The sequence below is a fragment of the Lycorma delicatula genome, chromosome 10 (assembly GCF_047948215.1).
Source record: "Lycorma delicatula isolate Av1 chromosome 10, ASM4794821v1, whole genome shotgun sequence".
Classification (NCBI taxonomy): Eukaryota; Metazoa; Arthropoda; class Insecta; order Hemiptera; family Fulgoridae; genus Lycorma; species Lycorma delicatula.
Window position 1 is genome coordinate 13,099,721 of NC_134464.1, and position 19,025 is coordinate 13,118,745.

The window sequence follows — 19,025 nt, forward strand, 5'->3', positions numbered from 1 at the left end:
ATGTTTAGCCAATCTCCACCACAAACTACACCTCCACCCAGCCATCAACCACTCACCACATCTTTACCTTTACAGTTTTAAAGGAATAATGGCTATGTAAGACATATATAATCGTGCACCCACATGTGTGCGTGAGGATTAAAATTTCCTGAAGCATCCAGAGTTCAAAATTTCACATGTTTCCTGAATTAGACAAGAAATTGTTCTTTATAATCCCACTAAAGCCAGTTTTTTGCATATCCAGTGAATAATGATAGTGTCATAGTACTTAAATTACACAGTAATTTTACACCTAACCAAGACGTCATTCATTGAACTAAATCAATGGTAGTTGGAAATAAGTTTTGAAAAATCTTAAATAGGTAAAAAAAAATAGATTAAAAGTTTAAATAGATTAAAATATAATATCATAAATATAAATATTAAACATAAATATAATAATTTAAATAGATTAAAAGTTAACAGTGGCATTTTTTATAAGAATAATATTATCTAGACAACATACAAAATGAAGATGTTTAAGTGAAATGTTTACTCATATACCAATAGAATTCCTTAAACCATTCCAAAGCCTGACGTAGGGCTAGCATTAGTACTAATAATCTGTTGCACTATAACGGTTGTTCCAAGTTGAGCTTTATTCACGAATTTTAACACGTTACAGAGCTACTTTGCTTCATCATAAAAAAAACTATAATTATTGAACTATCAGCCTATAGTAATTAAAATAAGTCAATAAATTATACTCTGTCAGTAATTCTAACACTGTGTGACCTACTAATACTACCTGTGTTTAAAAACTCCACCCCTTCACAGTTACCATTTCATCTAGATGTCTCGATCAAGTACTCCACCATTATTAACCTACTCTGAAATAATTACATACAAATTAATCTAAGTTTTCCATCAAAAGTTTTAATTATATCTTTATACTAAAACACAACAAAGGTAAAATATCAAAATTGCGGTAGTTTTCTTTCTTAAAGAAATGACATGGTTCGAACTATAAATAATAGTAAATTAAAATAGTATAAAACTTACATAATTATTAAATTTATCAAAAAATAAAATTTTTTTGATTTTATTGAATATTATTTTAATTTAAAAAAACTTAAAATTAATTTCTGCTTTAAAGCTTTTTTCAATCCAGATAATGAAACAAATGTGTTTAGTAACATGATTATAATATAGAGTGCGCCAAAAGTAACTTCTCAACTTTTTTTTTAATAAACCATTAAAATTAACTCAAAACCAATTTTTTTTATCTTTAAACTAAATTTCAGTCAAAACATGATTTACTAAATTAGGTTTTGTAAATAATATCTTTTAAATGCTGACCTCTGAAGTGTTCACAAATCTAGGTTCTTTTTAACACATTTTGCATAGTTAAAACCCAATATTTCTTCCAGTATTGCCACTACTTTGGATCGAATGTTGTTTTTTAGTTCTTATAAACTTTGTAGCTTATTTACATAAACTTTTTCTTTCAAGTAGTGCCAAAAAAAAGAATCAGGAACCGTCAAATCGAGTGACTTTGGAGGCCAGTGAAAACCTTAATTTCTTAAAATTATTTGATTTCCAAATTTTGACCTAAGGAACTCCATTGTGGTTGTACTGGTGTGAGCTTTGGCTCCATCTTGCTGGAACCAGGCCTCTTTGACAATATCTCCAAGAACCACAATGAATAACTCCTCAAGCATTTGCAGATTTCTGCTACTATTCACTATCTCTGAAACATCATTTTCTTCAAAAAATATGGCCCAATGATTCTTTCTTGAAATAGAGCAAAACCACACTTTAACTTTCTGTCGCTGTAAAGGACGTTCATGTATAACTTGGGGATTTGCAATACCCCACTAGGTATAGTCATTAAGGTAGAAATGGGCTTTGTCACTCATCCACAAACTGGGAAAAAATGAACTGTCAGTGGTGATAAACTGCCAGAAGAATTCCAGGCATAATGTGTAATTTTTTGAGCCCGTAATTGAATTTCAATTACGGGCTAATTGAATTTTATAAGGAAACATAAATCCTTGTGCAATGATGTTCAATTACAGCCCAACTGGGGGAATGTTTTGATGTTGATATAGTGGCATTCTCATATACACTTTTCCTTTAAGACACAATACTTTCATTATTTCTGGAAGATCTTGGTCTTCTGAGCACTTATGAGCACCTAAGCAGTATCAGGCAGGTTCTGCCAGTTATAACAAAGGATGTATGTTAAACCTGCACACTATCGACTAAACTTCCACCCCTGGCTTTCCCCCTTCATGGTACTGCTTATAAAAGCATTTCATCAGAAGAGAGAATCACCCGCACACACAGTTATAACAAACCAACAGGATATCATACACCACTGGAAACAACACATATAGCACATCAAATACAAGCACCGGCAACATCGCACAAGAACCATGCAGAAAATAGGACAAAGCTTCTAACACCTACGTGATACACACCCACACAACAGTCAAAACAGGAATCTTAAACTGTTACTCCATTTACCAGTGGTAAGAGGATAGACTGATACCAGTGGTAAGACTGATTCAGTCTGTTTAAATTTCAAAACCATTGCATGGGATGATTGTACCAGAAGGTGATTTTCTCTAGTTTTGTAAAACTATAAATTTGAATTGTGTTTCAGAAACACTCGTCTGACTTTCCAAGTAAAATGAGACTATTTTTATTCTTTCTTGAAGGGTTTATTTTTACAAAATGAACTTTAGTTTTTATTTAAGTTTAATCTGAAGAAAGAAAAATTATAATATTTTAATAATAAAAAAATTGTAATTTTTTTCACAGAGTGATCTTTGGCCCACACATTATATATATTTTTAAATATAAATTTGATTAATTTTAATTTTATTTAGTTTACATTTAATTGACTGATATTACACAGTATAAGAAATAAAAACTGGAATAAAATTATACTATAATTTTGAAAATATAATTAATTTAATATATGTATAGATTAAACAATCTTTTAGACTGCTGCTGAATATTAATAAGTTGATAGAAGATTTACAAACAAAACTGATTTCAGTTTGCAACAAAATTAAACCATTTTTTATTCGAAGCGCATTAATAAAATTCTAAGCTTGCCATCATTACACTAGTCAACAAAAAAAAATTAGAAACTGAAAAGTATGAAGTATAATATTTTATATGCTGAATCTGAATATGTATTTCAAAACAACCCATCATGTAACGTTCTTAAGTTACAGCTGCTTAAATTTATTTTTTCCATCATTAGTGGAACAAACAGTACAAATACGTTAGTATATCTGTATGTTTGCTTAATCACATCTGATTCATATTATGATCATGATGTAGACCTATATTTGTTACATAACAGTCAAATGATGTCATTTCATGTCAAGCCAGACATGTATAGACAAGTCAATGAGTCAAGTAATGAGTAATTAAACACGATGAAATTTTTTTCAGTATGAGTTCAGTTCTTGGTGTGACTTGCTCTGTTCTTTAGTGGCTTTATCTTACAATATTATAAAAGAGCGTTTCATAAATGATGCCATAAATTTAGTGAAAGATTTTTATGATGAACAACTTTTGGTATTATTTTATTGAACATCACGTTAAGTTGTGTGTGTGTGAGTGAGTTAGTGACTGAGAGTATGTATGTGTATATAGGTGTGCGAGCGTGTGTTTTGCGCTGCGTTTTATTGCATTCAACAGTGAAACAATTTATGAAGTATTTTATGTAATTAAGTATTTATAAATCTAATTATTTAATTTCATTCATTGAAACATTCTGAATTTCACAATGAATAAAAATTGAACTTGTAAAAATTCTCCAAATATTTTTTGTTATATTTGTGGAGAATTCTCCACAAAAAGTCAACGAAAATCAGTATCGAATCTGCAGAAAACAGCTTACAAACATTATTTTGACTGTTCCTTCAAAGACCAAGATAAGTCCTGGGTTCCACATTCAGCATGCATCAAGTGCTATGTTAAAAACTAATAACCCAGTGATTAAACAGAAAATAAAGAGAATTTGCCTTTTAGCATACCTATGATTTGGCAAGAGCCTACTAACCATCATCATGACTGCTATTTTTGCTTAGCAAATGTTATCGGTTTCAATTCAAACAATAAAAGCAGTATCGCATACACAAATGTCATTCAGCTATGAGACCAGTAATTCATGATATTGATTTACCGATTTTGATCGCTCCAACTTCTTGGAAAGAAATTTCTGATTCTCCAGAAGGCTCAATTATTGAATCCTCAACTTCAATAGATATTAATTACATTCCAGAAAAATCAAATATTGAACTTCATCTCACAAGCAGAACTAAGTAACCTAATTCATGATTTGTATTTGTTGAAACAATGCAGAACTCCTAGGTTCACGTCTTAAAGAATGGAATTTATTAAATAAGGATACTAAAGTTTCAGTATATAGAAATCAAAACAAAGATTTACTGAAATACTTTAAAAGAGATGGTTTAATTTGTTCCTATTTAATGATGTTAGGGTGCTAATGTCTGAACTGGACATTGAATATGTTATAGGTTATACATGATTGGCATTTATTTACTCATCAAAAAGAAGCTTAAAGGCAGTGTTGTTGCATAACTTGAATAAGTTTTCTTCTATACCGCTAGCACATACTGTAGGAACGAAAGAAACATATGGAACTATGTCAAAAATTTTAAAAGCTATTAAATATGATAAACACTCATGGTGAATCATCGCTGACCTGAAAGTAATAGGGCTTATAAAATATATATGTTTCTTGTGTTTGCGGGATAGTTGGGCTACAGATAAACACTGTGCAGTTAAGGATTGGCCAAAAAGAAATCAGTTTACTTCAGGAAAGGAAAATGTTGTCAATGTTCCCCTTGTCAAAGCAGATCCCATTATTTTACCACTTCTACACATAAAACTAGGCCTGATGAAGAATTCTGTAAAAGGAATTGATAAAGATGGAGACAGATTTAAATATTTAGCTGAGGTGTTTTCACAATTAAGTGAAGCCAAATTAAAAGGGGGAATATTCATTGGGCCACAAATAAGAAAATTAATTTCTGAAAATATAATTGACAGCAAACTGAATTCTAAAGAACTAGCACCACGGAAGTGATTCAAAGATATTACTGTTTTTCTCTTAGCGAACTACAAAATTTTAGGCTGCAGAATGTCATTAAATATTCATTTTTTACATCTCATTTGGAGTTTTTTCCTTTTAAACTTGGGCAACTTCAGCAACTAACAAGGAGAAAGGTTCCCGAAGATATATTGTAGATGGAACAATGTTATCAAGGCAGAAGGGATGAGTTTATGATGAGTGACTACTGTTGGATGAAAAAAGAGAAAACTTCACTGAACACAAAAGCAAAATAAGAAGAAAGAAATTAATATAAACATAATGTCTGCAAATTAAGGGAAAGAATTTTAATTGTAATTATTATTATTATTTTTGTATTATATTATTTAAGAAGTTTCTCAATATTTTAAAGGGTCATAACTAAAAATCTGAGGGTGGTGAATAAAAACTGATTTCATTTTAATATTCAGCATAAAAAATATATTCTTACTCACCTACTTTTATCTCAGTTCCAAATTATTATTTTTTTTTTGTTGACCTGTGTTAGTAATACTAATGATTATATATATTTCTGTCTGAAGTGCAATATTTCATGGAGTTCAAAAAGTCAGAACAAGTTTCAAAGATACAAAAATGGGCTGTTAGATTGAAGTCCATACGTACAAATGATGTCAACCAATATTTCAAAAAATAAAAATATTGACTTATATTTGTGTTTATATTTATGAATCTGCAATCTTTGGTAAAAGGAATAGTAATTTACTTTTAAAAAAACATAACAATATTCTCTACCAAACCAGACAACAGAACTTTGTACTGTGACCCTTCAGCTTACAAGAAAAGGGCCTTACTTTTTTCCACTCCCATTTTTAATAAACTACTCACCTCATTTAAAAAATCTTTCCACCAACTTATTTAAAATACAATTAAAAGATTTTCATTTACAAAAACAATATCCCTCTGTCAATAGATTTTTAAATAATAATAATAATTAAAAGAAAGAAAAAACTGAATTATCTGCTTCCCATTCAACATGTACACAATTGTATGCTCAATTAAATATTAACACCTGAGTTATGAATTATTTAGTAGTTTTTTTTAAATTTATTTTCATGTATTTACCTTAACATTATTTCAAATAATTAATATGGACTTGAATTACATCTTTTATTTTATAATTAACTGTTTATTTTGTGATGCTGCTATGATCAAATTTTTACCATGATCTGTTCAGGCAAATGTTGGAGCATTTCCTATTTTTATGTTTGGAATAGCATTCTAGCCATTCCTGTTATGATTTATATAACTTATTACCATGAGCCGATCAGAATAAAAGATTTATTTATTTATAATACCAATATTACAGATATAATAATGAATACATAATAAATATTTTTTACAAACTCATAAATTAGATCTTTTATTCTGAGTTTATATAATAAAACATTACATAAATCGTATCAAGAATGGGTAAACACATTACTCCTCTGATTATAAGGGAACTGCTGCATTATTTGTTTTATTGCATCAAGAGAAACTGTAGCAAGATCTTGATCATAGCAGCAAAAATAAACAGTTACAAAATACACAATTATAAAATAAACAAGAATAAATGTAATTAAATTACATATTAATTATTTTAAATATAATAAATACATGAAATAATATGAACACATAAAGGTGATACATGTAAAACATACTTTACAGTTGCTTAATATCAATTCGTAACCGCGTGATAAATAATTTGTATGTGATATGGAAGCTGTTTAAAATGCTTTTATACAACACTTTGGATAAATTCTCATGTTATTACTATTTTTTGATATAATGATAAAAAATGACTTACATGACACAAAATTAAACAAAAACTTTGACTTTTTATTAAAATCTATTTACAACTGTTACATAGTAATCAAGTTAAACTGTGGATGTTTATTACCTTAAAACGTACACATCAATACAAACACACTCATATTTCTTAAAGTGCTTGACTTGAAATATAAAATTTGAACCGGTACATCCGTATAATATTAACTGAAAATAAAAATCATTTAAATTTATGGAACAACAAAGATTTTAGAATCAAAAAATAAAATAATGACAACTCATAATTTAAACTTGTTTACAATTAATGGTAACGATCATGGCGAAAGAAACAGCCAGGATTGCCAGGGTAGGCAAAATGAGAAAAAGACCTTCAATTGCTGAATGAGCTAGTGATTATTAGTTAATCAGATTTCATTTTTTGTAAATGGTTCTTGAGCATTTCTCTTTTCTATTTATTTCAATAACTATTTAACTCATTTTTTTTTTTTTTTAATTTAGAATGAGGGAAAGATATTATTTATGGCTTTTAACAAAACCAATAAAAAATATTTGTACCTTTCTTACTGCTTTTAAAAACAATATGAAATTTTATTTTATATAAACTCCATTTATTTTTAAATAGGATTCTTTTTACTTTATTTCCTTTGGATTAAACTTCACACTCTACTTTAATGTCACCACTAAGAACACTTTCAAATAAAATAGTATCTTATTTCTTAGTGTTCTTTTATAAAATATAAAAACGTTCTTTAATTTATTTTTATTTTTTTAAAACTAAAGACTGTTTTAAACAAAAAAAAAAGAAAAGAAATATCAGAGATGGTATTTACTAATGTGACAGGAAAAGAAAATATAAGAATAGTGACAACACCAATGTTCAACTTAAATTAGATGTGACAGATTGATTATTCTAAAAGAAAGGTTGTATGGGCAAAAAAGAATAGCTGAAAACTTTAGTCAGATATATTATGATTGACTGGAATATGTTTATAGATATCTTAGAAAAGAGGTATTACCAAAGAAAGTCTGATCAAAAACCATATAAGATTCTAGAGAAAAAAATTTAAGGTAAACGATGTAGAAAAACATTTTTTAATCGTTCTTATAAATTTAATCAACCATTGTCAATTTTAAATCATCATCAGGTGTGATTATATAGTACATAAAACTTTTTTTTAATTTAAGTTCATAGTTTGAATGTGTTTAATAATTAGAAGTGTGTTATAAATTTGCATAAATTTCTACTAATTAGTTTACATGTAACTGGTATACATCTTAATGGTAATGGAATTTATAGTTTTGTAGAATCAGTATTAAACTGCATTTTCCTTTTTTGTACACATTAGTTGTAAATAAATTATTAATTACGTGAGTAGAACAATTAACAAATTTATTTTAAAATTGTCTCATATTAGAGACTAAAAATTATTTATCTCTTTTAAATTAAATTCTGTACTATGACAATTAACGTTACAGAGCAGTTATACTTAAATTCAAACAGGGAAAGAAAATGTAAAAATGTTCTCAGAAACTCCTATTAGCAGATAAAAGTAATGATACGAGGCTTACTTTAAAGTAAGTGAAAGTTGCTAAGCGAGGTTCCTGATAAAATGACCAGGTAATTTCTTGAAGACACAAATATTGCAATTTGAAATGTGTAACAATTTATAAATAAACTTTAATTTTGGAGTAAGAAATAATAGATAAATAAGCAGTAGGTAACAAAACAAAAGTTGATACAACTAATACTGCCACACAAGATCAGTCTTAAAAAAACACACATAAATGTAGAGAAAATATTATTTTTTTCCTTTGGTATGCTCAACAGAGTAGAGGCCATTACTATTAGGATAAAATTTATATTATCAGGTATTAATTTTTAATTGAAACCAACAAATGATTTACTTCTGATATATAGTCAACTCCTGATTATTTAAGAGCGGTTTAACTGCAATGCCTCTAGGAAAAAATAAAAATTAATATCTTAGCATATTAATTTTCTAAATATAGGTCAGCATGATTCATACTTATGGGCGCCAGATCTTACAATCCATTGTTGTAACTTAAAACTGACTTTTCTGTTCTAACTTTTTGAGGGAGTTACAAGAGATAGCATTATACTTTATATGAGACTAGATGGAGGCACAACAAATATTTAATAATGATGACAGGCTTATCATTTTATTAAGGCACTTCAGAACAAAACAGGGTAGCATGATTCTGTTATGAATTTTATTTGATCATCCCAAGAGAACTTACAGATAAAACAAACAGAAATTTTGATTGATGGGTAACGCAATTTTTTTTTTAATTAAAAAAAGAATAAATCAGCTCTAACCTTTGTAAGAAAACAGCAAAATTAGTTATTGATTATGGCTGCAAAGATAAAAAAAAATAGTTTGAAATAAGTTTTAAAAAAATGTTTAGTATTGTAATATGGTTCAGTGTGTAGTCAAAATGAAAGTTTAAATATCTAACTACAATAAATAAATCTGTTATTCTGATCGGTATATAATAATACAATATACAGATAACATCAGGAGTGGGTATATGCTATTACATGAATAAAAGAAAAAAAAGCTGCCTCAGTATTTTGTGATAAAAGCTAAATAAGAGCAGTACCATATAATACATAATTAATTACAAAATAAAAAAATAGACGTGTTTAAATTACAATCACTTTATATGAAATGAAATTTATTTGCGTACATATTTATATACACAATCAACAAAGATGCAGAAAATTGTTTGAAATAAATTGTTGGAAAGATCTTTTCGATGGACTAGTAATTTATTCAAAATTGTTTTTATTTCCATTTATGTATTTAAACAAATAAAAGATTTAAACTAATTAACAAAACAAATCTGGTAAGATTTGTTATGAATGGTAATTCATAATAACTTTTTAAATTACAAAAAGATATTAAATACATTTGAATTCATTAATATAATTAAACTGTGAAGTATTGAGATAAAATTATAAAACGCCTAACGTTAGACTGTTTTCTTTTGAAATTAATATCCTTTATGAGATTTAAAATACAATTTCCGCTTTGTCTTTTATAAGCATTCAAATCATTTCTAAATGTTTTTATTTCAGCTTAATTTAAACCACTTAACAAATACAAAATGTAATACAATTATTCTTAAGAGATTGTTTTTCATTAGAGGGTTATATTTTTATTTTTATTTCAGCTAATTTAAACCACTTAACAAATACAAAATGTAATACAATTATTCTTAAGAGATTGTTTTTCATTAGAGGGTTATATAACAATCATAGTATCATATGACTATACCAAAAAAAGCTCTGTAATCCATTATATTTAAATAATGAAAACAGTTCAGAGTTTCACGACTTAATAAAATTCATATTAAAGAGTGTATGTAATTTATTCCAAGGAAAATTATAAAAAAATAACTTACTAATATAATAAAATTCCCACAGAGAAACAAGCAAAACCCATGACACAGACTTAAGTGAATAATTTTATTCAGTGTTCAATAAAGATTAATCAATCAGCCAATAAAGATGGGACTTAATTTCAACTCAGTTGTGCGAGTACCTACAACCAATAGAATCATTTAACATCATCAAGTTAACTGAATAGATTTATGATGGATTAGCATTTGCCCATTATCTTTATTCACACTTTGTACAATGCTACAAATAGTTAGCGACCTTCTGTACATTCATCAGTAATTATAGCACATCTAATGCTATAAGGAGTAATATAAATCATATCTTGTGACAACAGCACAATTAACAGGTTATAGATTTTGATTTTTATATTTTATTTAAACATACTCAACATTGTCTATGAAAACTATTCACCTTATTAATGAGAATTTTATTTAATTTTCATTATATTTGTTGTCATTATTTTTTATCGCTTTCAGGCTGGCAGAACATCTTCTCTGTCTTTCACCAAACAGGTTGTAAATTCGTATCCCAGTCAGGTTTGCCCTCATTAGGATTTTCATACCCTACAAAATTAATTCATCACAAAGTGGATCATCATATTTGAATATAACCCAGGTGTTGCCTACAGAATAGATAAATTATTATAATGTTATTTTATTAATACTTGTTTTTTAATACCTAATATAATAAAAATTACCCGTATCATTAATAACATGGATAAATATGTCTTCAATGGTAATTAGCTTAATTAAAAATATAAAAAGTGTCAATTACAAATAAAAGATAAATATTTTCATCAAGTTAAATGTTTCTTTTATCAAAGTTTTAAGTGGATTTATATGTAGGTTTTCCCTTCATTCTCAATACATTACTTTCGGTAATTTTTTTTTTTTTCAATTTCAATGATCCTAAATTTGTTCTTATTTTACTTTGTCTACAATCATAATTGCATTTAAAATAATTACTCTCAGCTTCTATTGAGAAGAAGATTTTTATGAAATTAATGTATGTGTTTTTTCAATTAAAAATCATAATTCAACAAAGCTGGTATTAAAACAGTTTGTATGAGTAGCTGTATGCAGTCATTTATGATTAATTAATTCTATATCGACAAATATCACTTTGCTAAATATTAAAAAAAATTAATAATTCAAGGCATGCCTTGTGATGTAGCATTTAGAATTACTAATTTTAATCCTAAAATTACAGTAACTGAAGAAGATTAATTTTTTATGCTTTTTGTTAAATGGCCATTTCGGTTAAGGTTGTTGATAACAAGAAGTTTTTTACATCAAAAACTTATTTTTTTAAAAATAAATAAAAAAATCTATTTTATTTTTATTTAATTTCATTTTTCAATGTCCTTTAAAATAATGTGTCAATCCTACCTTTTCCCTATAAAATATTTGAGTTAATATTTAGTTGACCTCATGTAAAAAATAAATCATTTAAAGGTAAGGGCATCTGCTAAATTTCATTTCACTATTGAAAAACTACTTAAGGGGAATATTAATGTAAATAAATAAATATTATTGTAGTCTCTAACTTCCTAAATAATGGTGTATAAATTAAATATATTTACCCCAAAAAGAGTGAGAAAGATGCAACATATAAACAAGAGAAAAATTTGACTTATGAACTTTTACTTGGTAACCACAGAAATACCGAAAATATATATTAAAACAAATTAAACTTTTTTAAAAGAGTTTGGAAATAACAAAAAAAAAAATCAAGCCTAAACTTGTGAAAAGAAAACAAAAATTTACTTTTATTTAATGTATGGGTAGATATATATATATATATATGGGTACTCATATGTATTCACTTATTTAGTTAGCGAGGTGATGGTCAGTTACTATATTACCTTATTTATATTAATGAGAATTACAGTTAAATAACATGAACAGTTTGTTGATGCATAGTAAAACAAGTAAGCTGAGATTAAAATAACTGTCACATAGAATAGAAGATAGTGAGCAATTTTGCATGAACCCACATATAAGTGGTAATTGAAAATAATTAAACTGTAATGTACAGAATAAAAAAAAAAACTATTTTGGGATTTTAAATAAAACTTGAAGTTAGAAAAAGACAGACTCCATTTGAATACGTTTAATTCACATCAATTTATTAGAAGCTGTCAAGATGAGAATTAGATTGCCATGACTACAGTCTAATATTATACGTTTTACAGCACTATAGAGATTTTCACTTCCTTTTTAAATCCAATTTAAAATTTATTTTCTCTCTAAAATTTGATACTAAAATCTATTTAATTTACTATCGTATACATGTTATATATGAAAATTAATGCCACCAAGTATTATAATAAAAGGTAGATTTTTAGAAAATTATGTTAATCCATCACTGAAACAATAAATAAATAATATTTATTACAAAATAACACGTAAAAGAAAAATTGTATGATTTCTTTTCCCTACTGAATTAAAGTAGTGCACATCATAAAACATTGTTTCACCACAAAAATTTGTCACATTACACTGTCTAACTCAGTCTTCCTTTTGATTATGATGCACATAAAGCCTGAGATTTAAGGCAGCACTCAAGAATTGCTTTCTCTTATAGTAATGATGTTCACTACACAGCCTCTTGTGAACAGAATGGTGTTTTTATTTGTATGGATGAATATTAGTTGCACTTCAGTGAGCTGGGCATGCTATTATGAAACTATATATTTACTTGAATGATAGAAGCAGTGGGAAACCACTTTTCATTTCATTTCCCACCTTATTTCCACAGTAAGCCTAACAGAAGGTATTCGTTATTCTCGAAAATGACTATATCATTTATGAGAGTTACTTATGATTCATGTCAGATACCGCAAAATCATTATGATTGTAGCAATGACAGTACAAAATGAATTCTAATGAAATGCTCTCTGCTCAAAACCTATTCTAGAGATTTCATGGAATATTATGATATTAATGTAAAAATGTTTACTTTTCTGGCTTTTATAGTAAATAATGACACATGGGAAAGCACTGTAATTAGTCAACATCTGGTTTTTTCATGTATTCATGTTTTGTGCTCCCTTAAATACAAAAATGGCAAAAATTGGATATAATACTATCTGCATGAATGTTTATACATACACACATATTTGTGCGGGAGTTTGTGTATTTTAGCTTATATCTTCCTTAATATCATTAATATTGGTTAATATCATTGGTTATTGGTTAATATTATTCATTAGTATTGGTGAATGGATTATCAAAAAATTTGATATGACTATTCATGTGAAATGGGACAGTACTGATAGTAATAAATTTTTATGAGAATCGAACAAGATGATGGGTCATCTTCATCTGATTCTAAAGGATTTCTTATCCGATTAAAGCACTAACCCCCAGGTAGTCCTTTAGCGGTAGTATAAAATTTTCTTTTAATTTCTACCCTAAAACTATTCCAAGACTAAAAATAAATTCAGTCAAGGAAGTTTTATTTACCACACTGTCAGCTTTTTTTAAATTGGCATGTATACAAAGAAAGACACGTACAACACAGCAAACACCATTTCAGTTGTACACACATAATTCTAAAAAAACAGGCATGGGTTTGCCTTAGCCTCACTTCAGGTGATTTTTCATTTCTAAAAGAAAAGTGATTTTTAACTTCTGAAAGAAAAGTGGAGCATATATTTAAGCTCGCCTCTAATTGATTAATAATTTGCTGCTCCCATCCTGGGTAAAAATGCTTCTGTTCAATTTCCCAATGATTTGTGGGCACGATGAATGTGGGTTCACTATTAGAACTTCTTAAGATATACCATTAAGTATGGTTGCTTGTTTCATTTCCCAAGCAATGTTTTTGCAATCCCTCCCAGGGTAAATTATCCCTTTATTATATCTACAATTTCCCTTATTCTTGATATTTTACTCCCTGGTTTTCCCTGTGTTTTTGCTTAATGACCGTTGGGTCAGTATTTAAGAACAGGAATTCCTGTTTAAATTACTGTATTTTTACGGCATGATGAAAGCAGTTTTATCTATAAACTTATATATATCTTATATATTTTCATAGTACCTATTCAAAATGTTTTATTAAATAGCTGATGAATCATAAACAATTTCAGTTATTCAGATTGGTAAAAATGTCTCTACAGTCCACTTCTTTTTTCACTTATTCAATATAACTGGTACAACCTACAACCATTCAGATATTCATCAATACATAATATACACAGGTGATGAAAACTAAAAATTTTTAAAAACCCACGAAGGCATTTTGAAGAAACATACCTACTGCAGTGCCTCCTGGCGGCTTATAATCCTAAAACTAATCTAAGAACCTGCTCTGAGGTGATACCTATGTAATGCAAAAAATCATACCAAAATCGGCCCAGTTGTTTTAAAGAAACATATCTGTTGCAGCATCTTCTGGTAGCCTATAACCATAAAACATGTTTAAGAACCTGCACCGAATTGATGCCGATGTAATGCAAAAAACTACATTGAACTGGACCGATTTTTCACACACATGTGCACACAACCTCTTACCCCAAATGCATATAATGTCTCCATTCCATCGTGGGTAAAAATATAAACATAAAGGAATCAAGTCAGTTTATGAAGAATAAATATTAATTCATTATACATAGCTTTATATAGAAAAGTATAAATCATTTGTTTCTGTTTCTGAGGAAGAAAGTAGCTGGCCATTTACCCGTGCTTCAAGATGTAGCATATACTACCAGTGGTATGAAAACTGTCCAGTATCTGATAGAAGTTAATTTGAAATTAATTTTCTGAAAGCATGTTTCCTATAACTTCAAACAGTATCTATAGCCAAAGTAAATTCCTAAGAAATTAAAAATTTGCGTTATTAAATGTAGAGAAAGAGAGGATTCTTTTATAACTCTTTCCCACCCTCCCCATCACCAAAAACCAGTATATCTGCTACTTAAGACACTAGAAATAAAAACTCCACTTTGTTTCATATAAGACAGTAGAAAAATAGAATTGTAAAGTTTTGTCAAGTTTATTAATAACAGATTTTCAAATCATTTATTGTCATTAGTTCAAAACTAATAAAGATGAAGTTAATAATGGAGAGAAATAATTTGACAGGAATTATTAGTGAAACAATAACTATAGTGTAAGAAAATAATTCAGTGAATATTATCCTTCCAAATTCCATAAAGAAATGAAGAATACATAATAGAACAACAAACTTCTTTTAATAAACTTTCTCAAACAAAAACAAACTTTAATGAATTGACCTGAAAGGTAGTGTCAATCTAAAACAGATGACAAAAAATGGTTTAAAAAACTTTTGTATTATCTGTCAACACATTATAAGAGTTTTTATTATCACATTTACAAGTGTGTTATTATAAGTGTCTCAACATATAATTCACTTCCTAAACCAGTTATTATAACAAAATATATTTTCTAATTCTTTCATTTATCATATTTTTTTCTATCCTCTTTACATGAACTTCAAAAGTATTTCCTTTTCAATCAAGTTTCAAAAAAAATTCTGAAAATATATATAAATAAATATGCACATGCATGTGTAAATATATATATAAATAAATCACTGTATATATCTCCTATCACCTAAAATATAATCATCATTATGAAAATATATATAAATAAAACACACACGTGCGCGCACACACAATCAAACAAGTTTATATGTTTAAATTTAGCAGTAAAGAAAAAATTGGACATAAGAGAAAAAATATATATATTTTTATATAGGTATATAGTCAACTTTATGTTTTTACCAATAGTTTGAGATAAATGGCCTGGATAATAAATATGGGTCATAGACCTATGTCAGAGTGACCTATCCCAGGAATAGGTCATAAACGAATATTGTATGACGTTCAGAAACGTGTAACATGTATAACACTATCACTGATAGCCAGCTGTATGACCTTCAAAAAAGATCCAAGGTCATATGTATGACCACATATTCCAAAAATGTTCTTCTCTTTTCACTAATAGAGTCAAAAATAGGCCATTAAATAATCGATATGATACTAAATTAATAAATAAATTATACAGCAGATTAAAAAATAAAAGACAAAATAAAGCTAACGAACAAATATAATGAATGAATATGGTAAAATTGAATATAATATAAATTATAATAAATTTAATAAAATATTAAAAACTTAAATTAAAAAAAGTGTATACAACAAATAATAAAATACATAAATAATGAAGACCCTTCTATTATAATAAATCAAAATAATAATTATAATTTAGAAAAACAAGGAGTATATACCCTTAGTTGTGAAAATTGTAACTTAAATATATTGGAATGACAAATCGTTCATTCGCCATAAGAATCTGAACATATTAATTGAATTATTAAAAATAATAAAGAAAAATTTAATTTCACTAAACACATTTTAGAAAAGACATAATTATAACACCGACGAATATATTAAAATATTAGAATATAATAATAATTATTATAAAACCAGCATCTTAGAAAAAATGTCATTTCATTTGAATAATAATAAATTGATGAATGAACAGGTTAGATTCGATAATGATATCTTTTATAAACAAATTATATAATAATTAATTATTAATAGGCTGGTAATATTTCACTTAATATTAAATCTATTTCATAATATTCATAAACATCTTACAAACATGATGTTACTGTCTTTCTGACATACAAATCAATTTTATTCTTGACAACCAACTATTATGAAGATAACAGTTTAATTTAAAAGTGATTATTGATTTGAATTTTAATTAATATCTTTTAGAAAATCCCTGAAGATGGGGTAACAACTCCGAAAGTAATAGGATTTACATCTTTTAAACTGTTGGTAAATGGAAATTTAATTTATACAATTGCATTATAGCCAACAGTGCCAAATGCTTAGTAAATTAAACCTAAAAAATAAAAAATTTGACGATGTTGCATAACCTTCTTGGCTTCAGGAAAGTTATGCAATACTGGTTAAAATTATGTAGCTAGACTACAATTATGTAGCTAAAATTATGTAGTTCCTTGGGAGAAAAATTAAGCGGGAATACTAAACTAAGTAAGTAAGCAAGCAAATAAAGAATTATTTATTCTTTGAGTAAAATTTTGACATGTGGGACTAATGGTGATTGCAACTCCCTACCCCCTAAACCAATTGTTACCAATCTTAAATAGCATCAAATACCCATACCCATACTTAAAAGTCATTTTACAAAATTTCATAAAGATTGGTTATATCACTCTGAAGATATCAAGCAAATTAATAAAAATTAGACTTAACTTCCTGAATGAAATTAACCTAATATAATAACTTAAGTAACAAATTAATGTAATGGAATCATCTAATTTATATAAGAATATGATTTTGAGTGTACAAAATGACAAAAAAAAGAAAAGGATTTATTGACCCATTTATTGCAGTCTGAATAAGAAAAAACACCATAATAATATTAGTACAAAGGGGCATTAAATTACATACATGAGAAAAATTTACAAACTCTGAACAAAATTTTGAAATACAGGACCTATAAAGAATGTACCTCCCCTGCTTGACTGAGACCAAACTTAAATTGAAATGCAAAATTTACTTTCCCTATCATAGTGAACTGTACAGTAACACAACCTAACTACAAAGCTGGGAAAGTAAAATGTTAAGGAGCAACATTGTTCTAGCAGAATTACAAGAAATCCAGATTAGAAGAAATTCTAACTGGCACAGATTTATTGATAATAAATTTCCTAATCTCAGACTTAGACCTAATAAAGAATTAGAAAAATATTCTTTAAAATATTTGTGTGGAGTGAAGCGGTAGGCATTTCTATGCCCTTATGATATTATAGGACTTATCAGGATATACCCCGTATATTCTTACGGTGTTCTTGCTCTGGGTGAATGATATCACTAATCTGTCTGTCTTTTACAAACAAAGTTCATCACCATATTTAATATTTACCAGGATATGAAAGTGCATTACAGAAGATTTTGTTAATTGATCAACCTAACCAGGAAGTTTAGAAACATATCCTGTACAGGAAGTTTAGAAATATATTTTATGTGACGAATCAGAATCTGTATTTGTATACTAACTGAAAAAATAAGGTTATAAAAGTATTTTTTATTAATATTTACACATAAAAACAAATATTTATAATGGTTTGAGGGTTATGTAGAAAAATATATAACAAATTAGGGATGAGGTTAATATACAACCGATAATTATTAGAATAACATTTGCATTTTCATGCTAATTGTACCCTGCCATTTCCAGGAAGTTAGAGAACTTCCTGGAAATGGCAAGGTAATTAAGCATGCGACCATTTAATCGTTAAATATAATAAAAATATTAAAGTGTCTTGTACATCATTTATATTCACATTTAGAAAAATGGTAACAAGTAGCAATAACTACACTGTAAAAAATAGATCCGTACAGATTAATTTTGTTTGTTTGAAACTATCAAAGCAACTTGTAATTAATAAAACTAAACAATAATAAAAGCTTTTTCCTAATAAATTGTTTAGTGTATAAACATCCGAAAATCTGCAGATTCGTTAATATAAATTATTTTAGACCTAGACTAAAATATGGACACCAGTGTTCTTTGGTGGTTCGGTTTCAAATAACCACACATCTCATCTCAGGAATGGTCGAACTGAGACGGTACTCGACTACACTTCATTTACACTCATACATATCATCCTCATTCAACCTCTGAAATAATA

The 19,025-nt window shown here is 27.6% G+C and overlaps 1 protein-coding gene and 1 long non-coding RNA gene across 2 annotated transcripts in view; one reads left to right on the forward strand and one right to left on the reverse strand.

Annotated features, from left to right (window-relative positions):
• LOC142331406 (uncharacterized) overlaps positions 1-850 on the reverse strand; it is a 58,180-nt gene extending 57,330 nt beyond the window's left edge. The window contains exon 1 of the long non-coding RNA XR_012757989.1: positions 788-850. This is a non-coding gene — a long non-coding RNA (uncharacterized LOC142331406). The remainder of the gene's footprint in view (positions 1-787) is intronic.
• LOC142331404 (neuropeptide F receptor-like) overlaps positions 1-19,025 on the forward strand; it is a 331,062-nt gene that overhangs the window by 264,588 nt on the left and 47,449 nt on the right. The window lies entirely within an intron of this gene.